General features: G+C 44.9%; 1 long non-coding RNA gene across 2 annotated transcripts; it reads right to left on the bottom strand.

Annotated features, from left to right (window-relative positions):
• Positions 259–2,664, bottom strand: LOC8059219. 2 transcript variants are annotated; one of them, XR_002451988.1, is made up of 3 exons: positions 2,424–2,664; positions 1,223–1,805; positions 259–1,132 (listed from the first exon to the last, which is right to left on the bottom strand). It is a non-coding gene; the product is annotated as an uncharacterized LOC8059219 (long non-coding RNA). The 2 variants fall into 2 exon arrangements; XR_002451989.1 differs by having other exon boundaries at positions 2,392–2,664.

Genomic DNA, 15,176 nt, shown 5'->3' on the forward strand with positions numbered 1-15,176 from the left:
TCAGCTTTTGCCATGTCATGACTAGGCCTAGGATGGCCCATTATTGAGAAGACCCATTTTTTCTTCATATTTTTCACCTCTCAGCCCATTTGTTATTCATATGTTTTCAGCCCATATGACTAGGCTAGCCCAAGTGCAAAGAGAGCCCAGTAGACTGAATCGAGATTCATTTATATTTTCATTTCAGAAAATCCAAATTTAAATTTAAATTGAGACCAAATCATCACAGATCCTCATTGAAATATGGCATCACTTATATATAATAATAATATAATAAATAGAGGTTTCATTGCCATAAATTATCACATATCAGTTACATTTAAATGTTGCCAGCACATGGCACAAGTTCAAACAGCTAGCTGCCGCATCTTACAGATCTGCAGCTTACAGATCAAAAGTTCCCAGTACATGGCACAAGTTTAAACAACAGCACAACAGCTTTACATGGCACAAGTTTAAACAACAGCACTGCTATAGCTGCTGCAGCTAGTAACCCAAAAGACTGAATCATGATACAGGATCACAGGCCATGCAGCTAGTAACCCAAAAGACCAAATCATGACACAAGATCAAAGGTCGGCAGTTCACAGGTCATGCAGCAACAAACAGTTCATAGATCATGCAGCCACAAACAGTTGACAGCCCGACATTGCATCAGGTCACCGACCACCCAAATGACCATCGACAATCAAAATACACAGCCACCGCCACAGGTGCTGCAGCTAGTAACCCCAACACAACCTCACCTTGTCGGTAGACTTCCTGGAATCATGGACATCAATCCCTTAATTAGTGCGTCAGTCTCAGCTTGCTTTTTCTTCAACTCCTCTTCCTGCCTAGCCCTTGTTGCTTCTGATTCTTGAAACCTCTTCACCATTTCATCCATTTGCTGCTGCTGAGTTCTCACAATCTGCCTAAGATCATTGGTTGTCTGCCTCTCCACCACCAATTCAGCTTCAAGTTCACGCTGGCTTTCAACATTGTCAGCATCAGGTAAGCTTTTCATCCCCACATTTACCAGAAATCTGTTCTTCTTAGTTTTTTTAACAAGAACTTCAGACACAACATCAGTCACATCTATTGATTCCTCACCATCACCTACAGTACCATTTATCTTGTCCTCCATTTCCACCTAGCAATGTAGGAGACCAATAGTTCAATGATCAGACATATATGAATCTAATGTATAATTAGATTGTGAACTAATCTTGACTGTACTTACAATAACTGACTGAACTGCATTACTGAATCCTTTCTTCTTGCTGTAGTGTAACTCTTTAAATAAATCCAATGCTTTTTGTGGCTCACTTTGGTACTTGTTTGCCTAAAAATGAATAGAAAGCAAGGACAATTTCAAAGGCTGGTGATGAATACATTTATTCGGAACATAAATAACTAGTAAAGAAATTAAGTGACAGATGCAACTTGTGAACCTGAAGCGCCTAATCAAGCAGTACGTACTAACACAAGTGTCAAGATTTATGCAAAATTGGAACGTATTGTCACATGATCTGAACCTGTACATATTTTCAAGTTGTAAAAAATTAAACAAGGACAGGATAGCTATAAAAGCTCCAAAATCAGGGTCTAGGCTTGCATCACTTGAATGGCCTGATTGTTATCCTCATCCTGTCCATTGTACTCAGAACCAGAATCTTGTTGGTTCTTGTCCTTCTCTTTTTCTAGGGGAACATCTACATTTGCGAACAGGTTAGATACTACAGGTAGTCCAAGTCGTCGCATGTGGGCATTGTTGAGGAGGCAATTTCTCATTCGTTGAAGCTCATAGGCAGTCATGGGAGCCTCTGCATCGCCAAAAAACAAAGATGAAGATTAGTGGACAGAAATAAAATATACTGGAAACAAAGTAATGCAATGATGTAGAGGAAATACTACCTGTCAGCATAAAAGTCTTCCAAAAAACGAACACAGTAATGCAACATACAGTCCAAATAATAGCATGAAAGTCTATATCTACCTATCAGCTTCTAAAATTACATGGCTACAGAGGAGATACTACATCAAATCTTCCAAAAAAAACTCCTTTTCTGAAGCTATTTTCAGTTCAGAATAGCATGAAAGATGCAAAGGATATAATCAGAATAAAATGAGTGGACAGAGTTCGTTATGCAGAGTACAACCTTCACTAGGAGCCATAAAACTAACATCCCTAAAGATGCCTGCAGGAACACAAATCTAAAGAAATACAGGCACCAGGACCCCTCCAATACTGAACAAATAAGAATTAAATCCTAGGCGTGCCATCCAAAAGAGCAAGCTCCTAATTAAGTTTGTGCAGCCATAATTCATGGAGGCGCATATAGTCACATAGGGTGCATACGACCTAATCTAGGGTAGTACAGAGTGTCTACACAAGGAGTATGAGATCACCCAAAATACAGGAAGGAGGAGGCACACTTGACCTCGAAACTTGCTTGTTGGTCTTCCCTTCTTCGATTGCCTTTTCCGCTTCTTCTGTGGCGACATTGACGGAGAGGATGCAGTCGTAGCCGAAAGGGAACGTCCAGGCAGCGGTTGTGGAGCTAATCCTGGTGGAGAGGAAGCGGTGGCGGCGGGATGGCTGAGCAGCAGAGGAGGATTCGGTGGATTTGGGTGTGGCAGCTGTAGGGTTTGGAGGGATTTGGGCGGCGGCTGTAGGGTTTGGAGGGATTTGGGGGCAGCGTTGGCTGGGCTCTATTATATATGGATTCTCAATATTACTAAAATATCCTCATTGTTTGCTTTGCGGGAGGCAGTGGAATTTTGGCGGGTGGGGGCATAACGGTATTTTCGTTGGGCGAAATTTTTCAGGTTGCGCGCCTTAAACCCGCCTGGGTATAGAAGCCTCCTTGATTAGGTTGAGAATTTGAAATTTTGGTTGTTTTAGACTTACTGTTTTTTAATTACTTGGACCCTATTATTAGTTTTTTTTGAAATCTGAAATCCTATTATTAGTTTTTTTGAAATTTGAAATCCTATTATTAGTTTTTTTTCAAGGAACATTGTTGAAGCCTCTTAATCTGTACATAAAAAATGGCCACTTCAAAGGCCACATTTGTGATGAGCACTCCTTGATTCTACTCTACATTGATGAACTAATAATCCTTGAACATACTCTATCTGTGTATTTAGATTGTGGGATATCTCAGGTTGTTCCGGGTTCAACCCATATGGTCTCTTGTTTTGATTGGAGGTCCAGTATGATCGAGTCCACTCGAGTTAGCATATTCCCCTCAGATTCGGGTTGAAACCATCCCCACAATTCAAAGGGCCAACCTCGACCAACATCGATAACGTTCTACTTCATCTCGCTCTTGCAAGGAGAGATGGCGTCTACTCTACATTAATTGGCTAATCCTTGAACATACTCTAACTGTGTATTTAGATTGACGGATATGCCTAGTTGTTCCGGGTTCGACCCAGATGGTGGGGTTGAAACCATCAAAACGATTTGAAGGGCCAAGCTCGACCAACATCGACAGTGTTCTCCTCTATCTCACTCTCGCAGGGGCACGCCCATAGGGAGAGATGGCGTCTACACTACATTGATCGGCTGATCCTTGAACATACTCTATCCGTGTATTTGGATCGTGGGATATCCCGGGTTGTTCCGAGTTTGATCCAAATGGTCTGTTGTTTGGATTGGAGGTTCAGTATGACCGAGTTGACTCGGGTTAGCATATTCCCTTCAAATGTGGGACGATTCCCACGATTCCAAGGGCGAAGCTCCACCAAGCATCGACAGTGTTCTGCTCTGTCTCGATCTTGCAGGCGTGTTGGAGCTTGGGCTCGGGGAGGCTAAATCACTGATTTTGAGGTGAGTACCTGACCATTTATATCTAGTAATCCAAATTAGATTGATTTTGTGTTGAAATAGTAAGTACCCAAATTTGGTGATTATGTACCATTTATAAATGTCCATCAAGATATTATTGTTTTGTGAAAAAATTGACCACAATTTCAAAATCCAAGAAATTTGGTGAAAATATGTATTATTTTAAATATGTTTAGCTAAAATTCACTGCAGCGGCTTTTTTGCCCCCTCACGTAGTACTGTAGCAACAGTCGTTGATTTTTTTTGCCAAATAAATTATTTTTTTGCACAGCATATTTTCTTTTCTCCTTTCCCCATTGCTCGAGGCGCTTATCCACGCCGCTCCCAGTCAAGAGCCGCTGCTAGCCGCCGCCATGGCCTCCAACACCGCCGGCGCTGAGTTTCCCTGTTGAGCGGATAGGGGCGTGCGGAGTGTGCGACCCAGTCTGCTGTGCGGACAAGAAATTTTGCTTAATCTTGATGAAGCAATAATTCTACATAAAAGAAAACCGATGGCAATAAACACAAACATCTCAGTAGTCCAGCGGTAAGTACTCTCCAAATTGAACTGAAGGTGCTGTGTTCGATTCCTGGATGCGATTCTATGACGGTTTTTTAGAAGGTCACGGCAAAACCGTCATGTTGTATCACCCCTATAATGAACCGTCACAGACAATACGATTCTATGACGGTTTTTTAGAAGGTCACGGCAAAACCGTCATGTAAAGCGCCATTTCTTGTAGTGAATATGGTTAAGTCTAGATTTTTACCTTGGTTTGGAGACATGAAATTTTGTGGTGTCGTAGAAAAGGGCCCTATACCTGTGACAGGCTGTGATAGGCTATGACAGGATGTGATAGGCTATGGCAGGTTGTGAGAAGGGCCCCGTAGCTATGGCATGCTGTAAAATGGGTGCCTTCTAGCTGTGACAGTGATAGGGTACCTTGGTATGGACACATGAAATATGGTTAAGTCTAGATTTTTACCTTATTTTGGAGACATGAAATTTTGAGGTGTCATAGAAAAGGGCCCGATACCTGTGCTGTGACAGGTTCTGATATGCTGTGACAGGCTGTGATAGGTTGTGTCAGACTGTGACCTAAAGTGATAGGCTGTGATAGGCTGTGACAGACTGTGAGAAAGGCCCTGTAGCTATGACATGATGTAAAATGGGTGCCTTGTAGCTGTGACAGTGATAGGGTACCTTGGTATGGACACATAAAATATGGTAAAGTCTAGATTTTTATATTTGTTTGGACACATAAAATATTGAGTTGTCATAGAAAAGGGCCCTATACCTGTGATAGGCTGAGACAGGCTGTGACATGGTGTGATAGGCTATGACCTGCTATGATAGGTTGTGATAGGCTGTGTTAGGTTGTGATAGGCTATGATAGGTTGTGAGAATGGCCCTGTAGCTATGACATGCTGTAAAATGGGCACCTTTTAGCTGTGACAGTGACAGGGTACCTTGGTATGTACACATGAAATATGGTTAAGTCTAGATTTTTACCTTGGTTTCGAGACATGAAATTTTGAGGTGTCAAAGAAAAGGGCCCTATACCAGTGCTATGACAGGTTGTGATAGGCTGTGACAGGCTGTGATAGGCTGTGACAGGCTGTGACCCAAAGTGATAGGCTGTGATAGGCTGTGACAGGCTGTGAGAAGGGCCCTGTAGCTATGACATGCTGTAAAATGGGCGCCTTGTAGCTGTGACAGTGATAGGGTACCTTGGTATGGACACATGAAATATGGTTAAGTCTAGATTTTTACCTTTGTTTGGAGACATGAAATTTTGAGTTGTCATAGAAAAGAGCCCTATACCTGTGATAGGCTGTGACAGGCTATGACAGGCTGTGACAAGCTGTGATAGGCTATGACCTGCTGTGATAGGCTATGACAGGATGTGATAAGCTGTGACAGGTTGTGAGAAGGGCCCTGAAGCTATGACATACAGTAAAATGGGCACCTTTTAGCTATGACAGTGACAGGGTACCTTGGTATGGACACATGAAATATGGTTAAGTCTAGATTTTTACCTTGGTTTGGAGACATGAAATTTTGTGGTGTCATAGAAAATGGCCCTGTACCTGTGACAGGCTGTGATAGGCTATGACAGGATGTGATAGGCTATGGCAGGTTGTGAGAAGGGCCCTGTAGCTATGGCATGCTGTAAAATGGGTGCCTTAATTGTAGCCTAAAGGGATAGTAGCAATAGATTTGGTTAGTCAGATGCCCTTTTTCCCAGTGGTAAAAATATAAATACGATACTCTGGATAACCTCCTGGGTGAAATGCTCACCGATATTCGTACGCTTGCGGATCATTTCCTTATTGCGTTACCAAATATCAACACCAGGCTGTGACAAGCTGTGATAGGCTATGACCTGCTATGATAGGCTGTGACAGGATGTGATAGGCTGTGACAGGTTGTGAGAAGGGCCCTGTAGCTATGACATGCTGTAAAATGGGCACCTTTTAGTTTTGACAGTGACAGGGTACCTTGGTATGGACACATGAAATATGGTTAAGTCTAGATTTTTACCTTGGTTTGGAGACATGAAATTTTGTAGTGCCGTAGAAAAGGGCCATATACCTGTGACAGGCTGTGATAGGCTATGACAGGATGTGATAGGCTATGGCAGGTTGTGAGAAGGGCCCCTTAGCTATGGCATGCTGTAAAATGGGCACATTTTAGCTATGACCATGACAGGGTACCTTGGTATGGACACATGAAATATTGTTAAGTCTAGATTTTTACCTTGGTTTGGACACATGAAATTTTGAGTTGTCCTAGAAAAGGGCCCTATACCTGTGATAGGCTGAGACAGGCTGTGACATGGTGTGATAGGCTATGACCTGCTATGATAGGTTGTGATAGGCTGTGTTAGGCTGTGATAGGCTATGACAGGTTGTGAGAATGGCCCTGTAGCTATGACATGCTGTAAAATGGGCACCTTTTAGCTGTGACAGTGACAGGGTACCTTGGTATGGACACATGAAATATGGTTAAGTCTAGATTTTTACCTTGGTTTGGAGACATGAAATTTTGAGTTGTCATAGAAAAGAGCCCTATACCTGTGATAGGCTGCGACAGGCTATGACAGGCTGTAACAAGCTGTGATAGGCTATGACCTGCTGTGATAGGCTATGTGTCGACGAAAGCTGGTCGGCAGTCTACCTTGGGGTATACCCACGGTAGTAGTTTATCGGTAGACGGTGCGCAAACTACGAACTCGATGGTGACGCAAGACACGGACAAGCTTTTTATCCAGGTTCAGCCGCCGAGTTGGCGTAATACCTACGTCCTGCGTCTGTTTGTATTGATTTGTGTTGAGAGAATATGATGTATGACTTGTCCTCTAGGGGACCCCTGCCCCTCCTTATATATCCTGAAGGGACAGAGTTACAAGCAAAGTATCCTATTTGGTACAAAATCTTGTAGCCTTGCGGTGCACGCCGACCAGTCGTGCGCCGCACGTCTTCATCTTGTGGGCCGAGCCACCTCTGATGGTGCGGCCCATATAGGCCCATGAGGGTATAGGGGTTTATACCCCCACAGCTAGTCCCCGAGCACCATGTATTGTGATGTAACACGCCGTCTTGAGCTTCTTCGATCAGCGAGGCTTGACGTCTTCAATAAACAGGAAAGTCGCCCAAACAGTTGCAACGGTATTTTGACCAACTCAAAAGACAGTTGATCAACATTGACATCAAAGAAGCAGGTTGTTCGAAGAATGCATGGTGCTCCAAATTAAAAAAGATTTCTTTCCTGGTGAAGTGTGCCCACTTTACTTTTCTGAAAAGTATAGTCTTTCAAAAAGCAAGCACATTCACCGCAAGGTGAAGTGTGCCCACTTAGTCCCCGAGCCTGTTAGTAGGTGACGTAGGCACGTGGTGCCAGGGTCAAAAGAAAAGTCCTCAAAGAAATTCTGAAACTGAGATGCATCGCCAGATGCATCGTACCGATGTAGTCCCTGAGCTTGCTGGAAAGCGAAGTATGAGCCTTGTAGCAAGGTCTAAAAAATTGAATTTACCAGTCCCCGAGCATATCATGCTCGTATGCAATTGAATAGACTAATCGACCAGTCCCCGAGCATAGAACGCTCGGTGGTCGGTACAGTCCCCGAATTCTCAAATTGGTGGGCTGGTCGACCAGTCCCCGAGCGTATAGTGCTCGGTGGTCGGTGCAGTCCCCAAGCTCTTAAATTGGTGAGCTGGTCGACCAGTCCCCGAGCGTATAGTGCTCGGTGGTCGGCACAGTCCCCGAGCACGGCGTAGGGACCGGTGGACAAGTCCCCGAGCGTGGTTCGGAACGTAAACGTGCTCGGTGGTCGGCACAGTCTTCGAGCATAGCATAGAGAGTAGTCGACAAGTCCCCGAGCGTGGTTGGGAACGTAAACGTGCTCGGTGGTCGGAGCAGTCCCCGGGCACAGCGTAGGGAATAGTCGACGAGTCCCCGAGCGTAGCTGTTGACACCGTTTTTGGGCACGTGTCCAGGATGGCAAGACAGGGTGGCAGTATGATATGGGGAGCTGGTAAGAGTGGTTGCCGATGAGGGAGGAGTTGATTGTGACTAAGTCCTCAGACAATAGCATGGTACCGATGACTGAGTAAAAGGGTCTGCCGATGACTATGGCGAGAGGATTGCCGATGACGCAAAGGGAGGAGTCCGGAAGTTGCCAGTTGTCATGTGGAGGAGTTTCGGTTTGTCACGAAGGGTGGTTTTATTATTTCCTTATGTTATTCGTATCGTTTTGTGTACGGGTTCCGTGTAATTTGGAATTCGAATTCTAAACGTGTCTGGTCGTAGCTCTTTGAGCAGGGTATAAATATAAGCCCTAAGACCTTGTAATTATCATCAAGAAATCAATCAAACACACATTTTACTCATATTCCAGCGTTTACTTTTCGACGACTTCGTCACCCTTTTTTCTTTCTTATTACGAGTTCTTAGGAATTCGTCGACTTAAGCTCGGCGTATTCTCGAGTTCCGCGTGAGTACCTCTTAGCCGTGACATCCGGGCGCATCGCTGTTGTCAGGACTAAAGTATTCGAGTTATCACCTTTGCCGATAGTAGGGTCAAATCGGCTGGCACGCCTTAACGTTTGAATTGGGTATTAGCCCTTTGTGTTTGCAGATCAATTTTGCATCAACACATCTTTTGGCACGCCCAGTGGGACCGATTCAAGATCAAGATCAACATGTCGATCTCTGACCTCGATCAAGACAATGTCATCCCCGTGACGGAAGCTAACCTCAAGGATGAGCAGAAGCAAGCTATTGCCCAAGCTATGGAAGAGTTCAAGCAGCAATGCCTGAAGTCTTTCAGCATAAACAGGAGCGGCGAAGCGGTCCAGAAAGATGCATTACCGGCACCACGGCAGGTCACCTTTGACGCCAACCCTGGCAAGCTTCAAGACATGGTTGATAATGCCATCAATCGAGCGTTGATTAATCAAGCTGGTGTACTATCTAATACGGTTTTCAACGCCGTGGCAAGAACCTTCAAGGAAGGACAAATCCCGCCGGATTATGTGGGCCCCTCCCATCATCAACCCACGGCACCAGAGGTCACGGCTCCATCGGCTGCTTTGACGAGTGCGAGTGCACAGACTGCCGTTCCTCCAAATACGTCGGGGGCTACTGGTGCACCATCTATGCCGATGGCAACTAACCCACAAATTTCTGTTGGGCAGCATAAACTGACAACAGATATGTTGGCATCGGCTATGTCAGGGTTAACTCTTCCTCCTAGCTGGTGGGGTTATGGTATGCCTCCAGAGTTGACGCCGGGAACGTCACAGATAGCTGATATGAGGGGCAAAACTCCTATGACATCGGCACCCTCCAATGTGCCGGTGAACCAGAGTCCTCGGTATACCACAACTACTACTGCAAGGCCTCACGCTGGAAATCCTCAAGATCCAATGTTCCAGATGCCTAACGCATCGGCAGAGTCAATGCTGATGCAACAGAGGCCTATCGCCCAGTCAGGGTATGTCAATTCGACGACGGTACCCAATTACCAATCATCGGCAGCACCTATGCCGATGAACGCTAGTAATGGATGGCTTGGACAGCAAGCCTTTCCACAGTCGCCCCAGCAAGGTTATCAGACTACGGGGTTCCAGCAGGGACAGGTGTATCCCGGGTTCCAAGGTCAGGGAATTCCCAACCAGCCAATAAATTTTGGACAGCAACTCGGAGGACAGCCAATCGGTGGACAACAGTTTGGTAGTCCGCAGATTGGAGGACAGGCGACCAATACGATGTTCCATACAGGTCACGTCCCGAACAGACACGTGGAGGTTCGCCACCAAATGCCAGATCCGCAGCTGCCTCATCGGCAAGATGCCGATGCGTATTGGGCCGATAAGATTGCCGAAGTAATGAGGGAACAATTTGGGATAAAACCCAAAGTCAACACTTATTCTTATCGGACGCCGTATCCTCCCGCGTATGATTTGATCCCGCTTCCACATCGGTACAAAGTACCGGATTTCACAAAATTTTCCGGACAGGACGATACGTCAACCATGGAGCATGTCAACAGGTTCATTATCCAATGTGGAGAAGCTGGTAGTAGGGACGAATTGAGAGTTCGCCTATTTTCATCATCATTATCTGGATCGGCCTTTACTTGGTTCATATCATTGCCTCCCAATTCAGTAATTACTTGGGCCGATCTGGAGAAGCAATTCCACAAATACTTCTTCTCGGGGGTTCATGAGAAGAAAATCACCGACTTGGTCAAGCTGAGGCAACGTAATGACGAGTCGGTTGAGGGATTTGTGCAGAGGATACGAGAAGTCAAAAATAAATGCTATAGCCTGGTTCTGGATGATCGGCAACTAGCCGATTTGGCTTTCCAAGGTCTGTTGCCACACATCAGGGATAAGTATGCCTCTCAGGAGTTCGAAAGTTTAAGTCACTTGGTGCAGAGGATATCTGATCAAGACATCAAGCCTTTCGAACCTAAGAGGGCATGGAATAAGAAAGTCTCATTTGTTGACGAGGCAACAAGCTCAGATTCCGATGAAGAACCAGTAATCGGCTTAGCAGAGTGGGTAAAAAACAAGAAGCCGATGTCTTGTCCTTTTGGGCAGAAGGAACCAGAGAAGTTTGCATTTGATACCGCCAAGGCCGACAGGATATTTGACTTTTTACTTCAGGAAGGTCAAATCAAATTGTCACCTAACCACGTGATTCCGTCGGCAGAAGAGTTGAAGAGGATGAGGTATTGCAAGTGGCATAATGCAACTTCGCATGATACCAATGAGTGCAAAGTATTCAGACAACAGTTGCAATCGGCCATAGAGTCAGGGAGAATCAAGTTTGATAGTTCCAAAGCCCAGAAGCCGATGAAGATAGACCAACATCCTTTCCCGACGAATATGTTGGATGCTAAGGGGAAGGCTAAGGTCTTGACGTCGGAGACCGCCGAGAAGAGTGCATCGGTAGATCCTCAGCATCAAGTTACTACCGCTGATGCAAAAAGTAAGGGCTTGGTCCAGGAAGGAACTAGCTCAGGAAGAATTCCTCGATCTGGTATTGTCATAACTCATAGAAGGCCTCGAGAGAGATGGCAACAACGGGAAGATCGGTATCGGCGCCAGCAGGAAGATTATCAACGGGAAGAAGAAAGACGCCGACAGGAGTGGAATCGGCATAGGGATCATTGGAATTGCCCATTCTTCATCCATTGTTGGGAAGAAAATATCAAGCTCCCTACTGTCAGAGACTGTCCTGAATGCAATGGTTATGATAGGTACGATAGGAACGATCGACGTTATCATGATGAGGAACGACGATTTAATGGGCCGATCAGAGGAAGGGCATCAGTTCATGATCGGCTGGGGGGCAGGCTTAGCGTTCGTGATCGGCTTGGTGACCGTGTCCAGTATTTTCCCAGAAACCAAGAGGAGCTTGAAAGAATGGCTGATGCGCGGGTTCCCGATGAATTCATATTTTGCAGGGATGCCAATACGCATCGTATGGAGCTAAGAGAGGACCAACGTCCGACGGCAAGGCAAAGGCCACTTCCTCCATGGTGCCCTCAAGGATTAACTAAGACACAGAAAAGGAGATTGCAACGTGAAAGGCAAGAGGAGTTAAATAAAGGAGAGAATTCTGAAAGTCGGCAGCCGGCAGACACTAAGAGGGAAGGTCCATCGGCAGGCGTCAACATGGTATTCATGTTGCCGATGGAGTTTCTTGCACCAGCCAGTGACGATGAGTTAGGATTTTCTGATCAGATAGCTCAGTTGGCTCTGGATCCGATGACGGCTATCTTTGAGAAACCTGCCGATAACGAGAGGCAGCATCTTAAAGCTTTGTTCATCAAAGGAAGGGTTGATGGGCAGCCAATGACGAAGATCCTAGTTGATGGTGGAGCTGCTATTAATATTATGCCGTATGCAGTATATCGGAAGCTTGGGAAAGGGGATCAAGATTTGACCAAGACCGATATGATGCTCAAAGACTTTGAGGGAAACGTATCTCCAGTCAAGGGGGCGATATGTGTAGAGTTGACCATCGGCAGCAAAACCTTGCCGACAACTTTTTTCGTGATCAGCGGAAAAGGTGCCTACAATTTACTATTGGGGAGAGATTGGATTCATGCCAATTGTTGTGTCCCATCCACGATGCACCAGTGCTTGGTTCAGTGGGTAGGTGACAAGATTGAGATCGTCCCAGGGGATTCTTCTTATGTTATCGCATCGGCAGAGGCAGATACTTATGAAAAGACTAGGTGCATTTCAGGAGAAGTTTGGGAGAAAGATTTTCTCAAAGTTGCCGATTATGAGATTCCACCGATCCAAGCAGTCGGTTCTGACGACGGTTTTTAATGGATAGATTCGCCGATGACGGGAAATTAGGCCAGGGATTCACATCGGCCGATGATTTGGTGGAAGTAGATATAGGTAGTGGTGATAAGCCTAGGCCTACTTTTATTAGTGCTAGATTAGATCCTGAGTGTAAACGGCAGTTAACTAGTTTGTTAAAGGAATATAAAGATTGCTTTGCTTGGGATTATACAGAGATGCCTGGTTTAGACCGATCAATTGTTGAACATCGGTTACCTATCAAGACTGGGTTTCGGCCACATCAGCAACCAGCCCGCCGATGTAATCCTAACATTCTACCTGATATTAAGGCCGAAATCACTAAACTTATTGAAGCTAAGTTTATTCGGCAGTGTCGGTATGCCGAATGGATTTCCAATGTTGTTCCGGTTTACAAGAAGAACGGGAAGCTTCGGGTGTGCATTGATTTCAGGAATCTCAATAAAGCTACGCCGATGGACGGATATCCAATGCCTGTCGCCGATCTACTAGTTGATGCTGCGGCTGGCCATCGGGTTATCAGCTTCATGGATGGTAATGCGGGTTACAATCAAATATTCATGGCAGAGGAGGATATTCCAAAAACCGCATTCAGGTGTCCTGGTCATGTTGGACTATTTGAATGGATAGTCATGACTTTTGGGTTAAAAAATGCTGGTGCTACTTATCAAAGGGCCATGAATTTTATATTTCATGAGTTCATCGGCAAGATCGTAGAAATTTATATTGATGATGTGGTGGTTAAGTCTGGAGATTTCTCAGAGCATCTCGCCGATTTACGAAAAATATTGGAGTGCACCAGGAAGCATGGATTGAAGATGAACCCCAACAAATGTGCATTTGGCGTATCGGCAGGGCAGTTTCTTGGTTTTATGGTACATCAGAGGGGTATTGAAATCAGTCGAAGATCTATTGATGCCATCAATAAAATAGTGGCCCCTACCAATAAAACTGAGCTCCAATCCTTGATCGGCAAGGTGAATTTTATCAGAAGATTTATATCGAATTTATCTGGGAGAATTCGTGCTTTTAGTCCTCTCCTTAAATTGAAGGCCGATCAGGAGTTTGTTTGGGGAAAAGAACAGCAGTTGGCTCTAGACGAAATCAAAAGGTATCTAGTAAACCCTCCGGTTTTAGTTCCACCTCAACAAGGGAAACCCTTCAAATTATATTTGTCTACCGATGGATCGGTTATCGGTTCAGCTTTAGTTCAAGAATTTGAAGGGAAAGAGAGGGTAATTTATTATTTGAGTAGGAGATTAATTGATGCTGAAATCAGGTATTCGGCCATTGAGAAGCTGTGCTTATGCTTATATTTTTCATGCGTCAAGCTAAGACATTACCTGTTGTCGGCCGAATGTGCTGTTGTTTGCAAAGATGACGTGGTCCGATACATGCTATCTATGCCGATTATGAGTGGTAGGATTGGTAAATGGATTTTGGCGCTGTCGGAGTTCGATTTGCGTTACGAGTCGGCTAAGGCGGTCAAAGGGCAGGTCATGGCCGATTTCGTGACTCAGCATTGCAGTCTAGTGGAGACCTTGGAAATTGCACCCTGGACGCTCTTCTTTGATGGATCTACCTGTGACCGGGGAGCAGGAATCGGCATTATATTAGTCTCCCCTAAGGGGAGGAAGTATGAATTTTCCTTGCCGATTGTTGCTGCATCAACAAATAATCAGGCTGAGTATCAGGCTCTGATCAAGGGATTGGAGTTGTTAAGAGAAGTTCGTGCTGATGCTGTTGAAGTATTCGGAGATTCCATGTTGGTTATAAATCAATTGGCTGGAAGCTATGAGTGCCGAAGTGAGGTTCTCATAACTTATTTCGAGAGAAGTATGCAACTGTTGAAGGAATTCAAGAACTTCCGATTGGAGCATATTCCCCGATTGCATAATGAAGACGCTAATCGGTTAGCCCAGCACGCTTCGGGATATCAGCCAATGATTATTGCAACATCGGCAGTCACTACCGGTGATTGGAGGGAAGAAATTATTGATTATCTAAAAGATCCGTCCAAAAAGGTTGAAAGACGGGTTCGATTTCAAGCAACCAAGTATGTGATCCTTGAAAATGAATTGTATTATCGAACTATCGACGGGATTCTTCTCCGATGTCTAGGTGATGATGAAGCCAGAAGTTTGATGGGAGAAATCCATGAAGGAGTGTGTGGAGCGCATCAGTCAGCTTTTAAGATGAAATGGATGATTCGAAGGAATGGATATTTTTGGCCAACTATACTTGAAGACTGTTCTAAATATTTCAAGGGATGTCAAGGTTGTCAAAAGTTCGGTAATATCCAGAGAGCACCGGCATCGGTTATGAATCCCATAATAAAACCTTGGCCGTTCCGGGGGTGGGCCATCGATCTGATCGGCCAGATCCATCCACCATCTAGCAAAGGGCATAAATTCATTCTAGTTGCCACTGACTATTTTACCAAATGGGTCGAGGCTATTCCCTTGAAGAAAGTCACATCGGCTAATATGATTGATTTTGTGAAGGAGCATAT

Source organism: Sorghum bicolor, chromosome 4, assembly GCF_000003195.3.
Source record: "Sorghum bicolor cultivar BTx623 chromosome 4, Sorghum_bicolor_NCBIv3, whole genome shotgun sequence".
Taxonomy (NCBI): Eukaryota; Viridiplantae; Streptophyta; class Magnoliopsida; order Poales; family Poaceae; genus Sorghum; species Sorghum bicolor.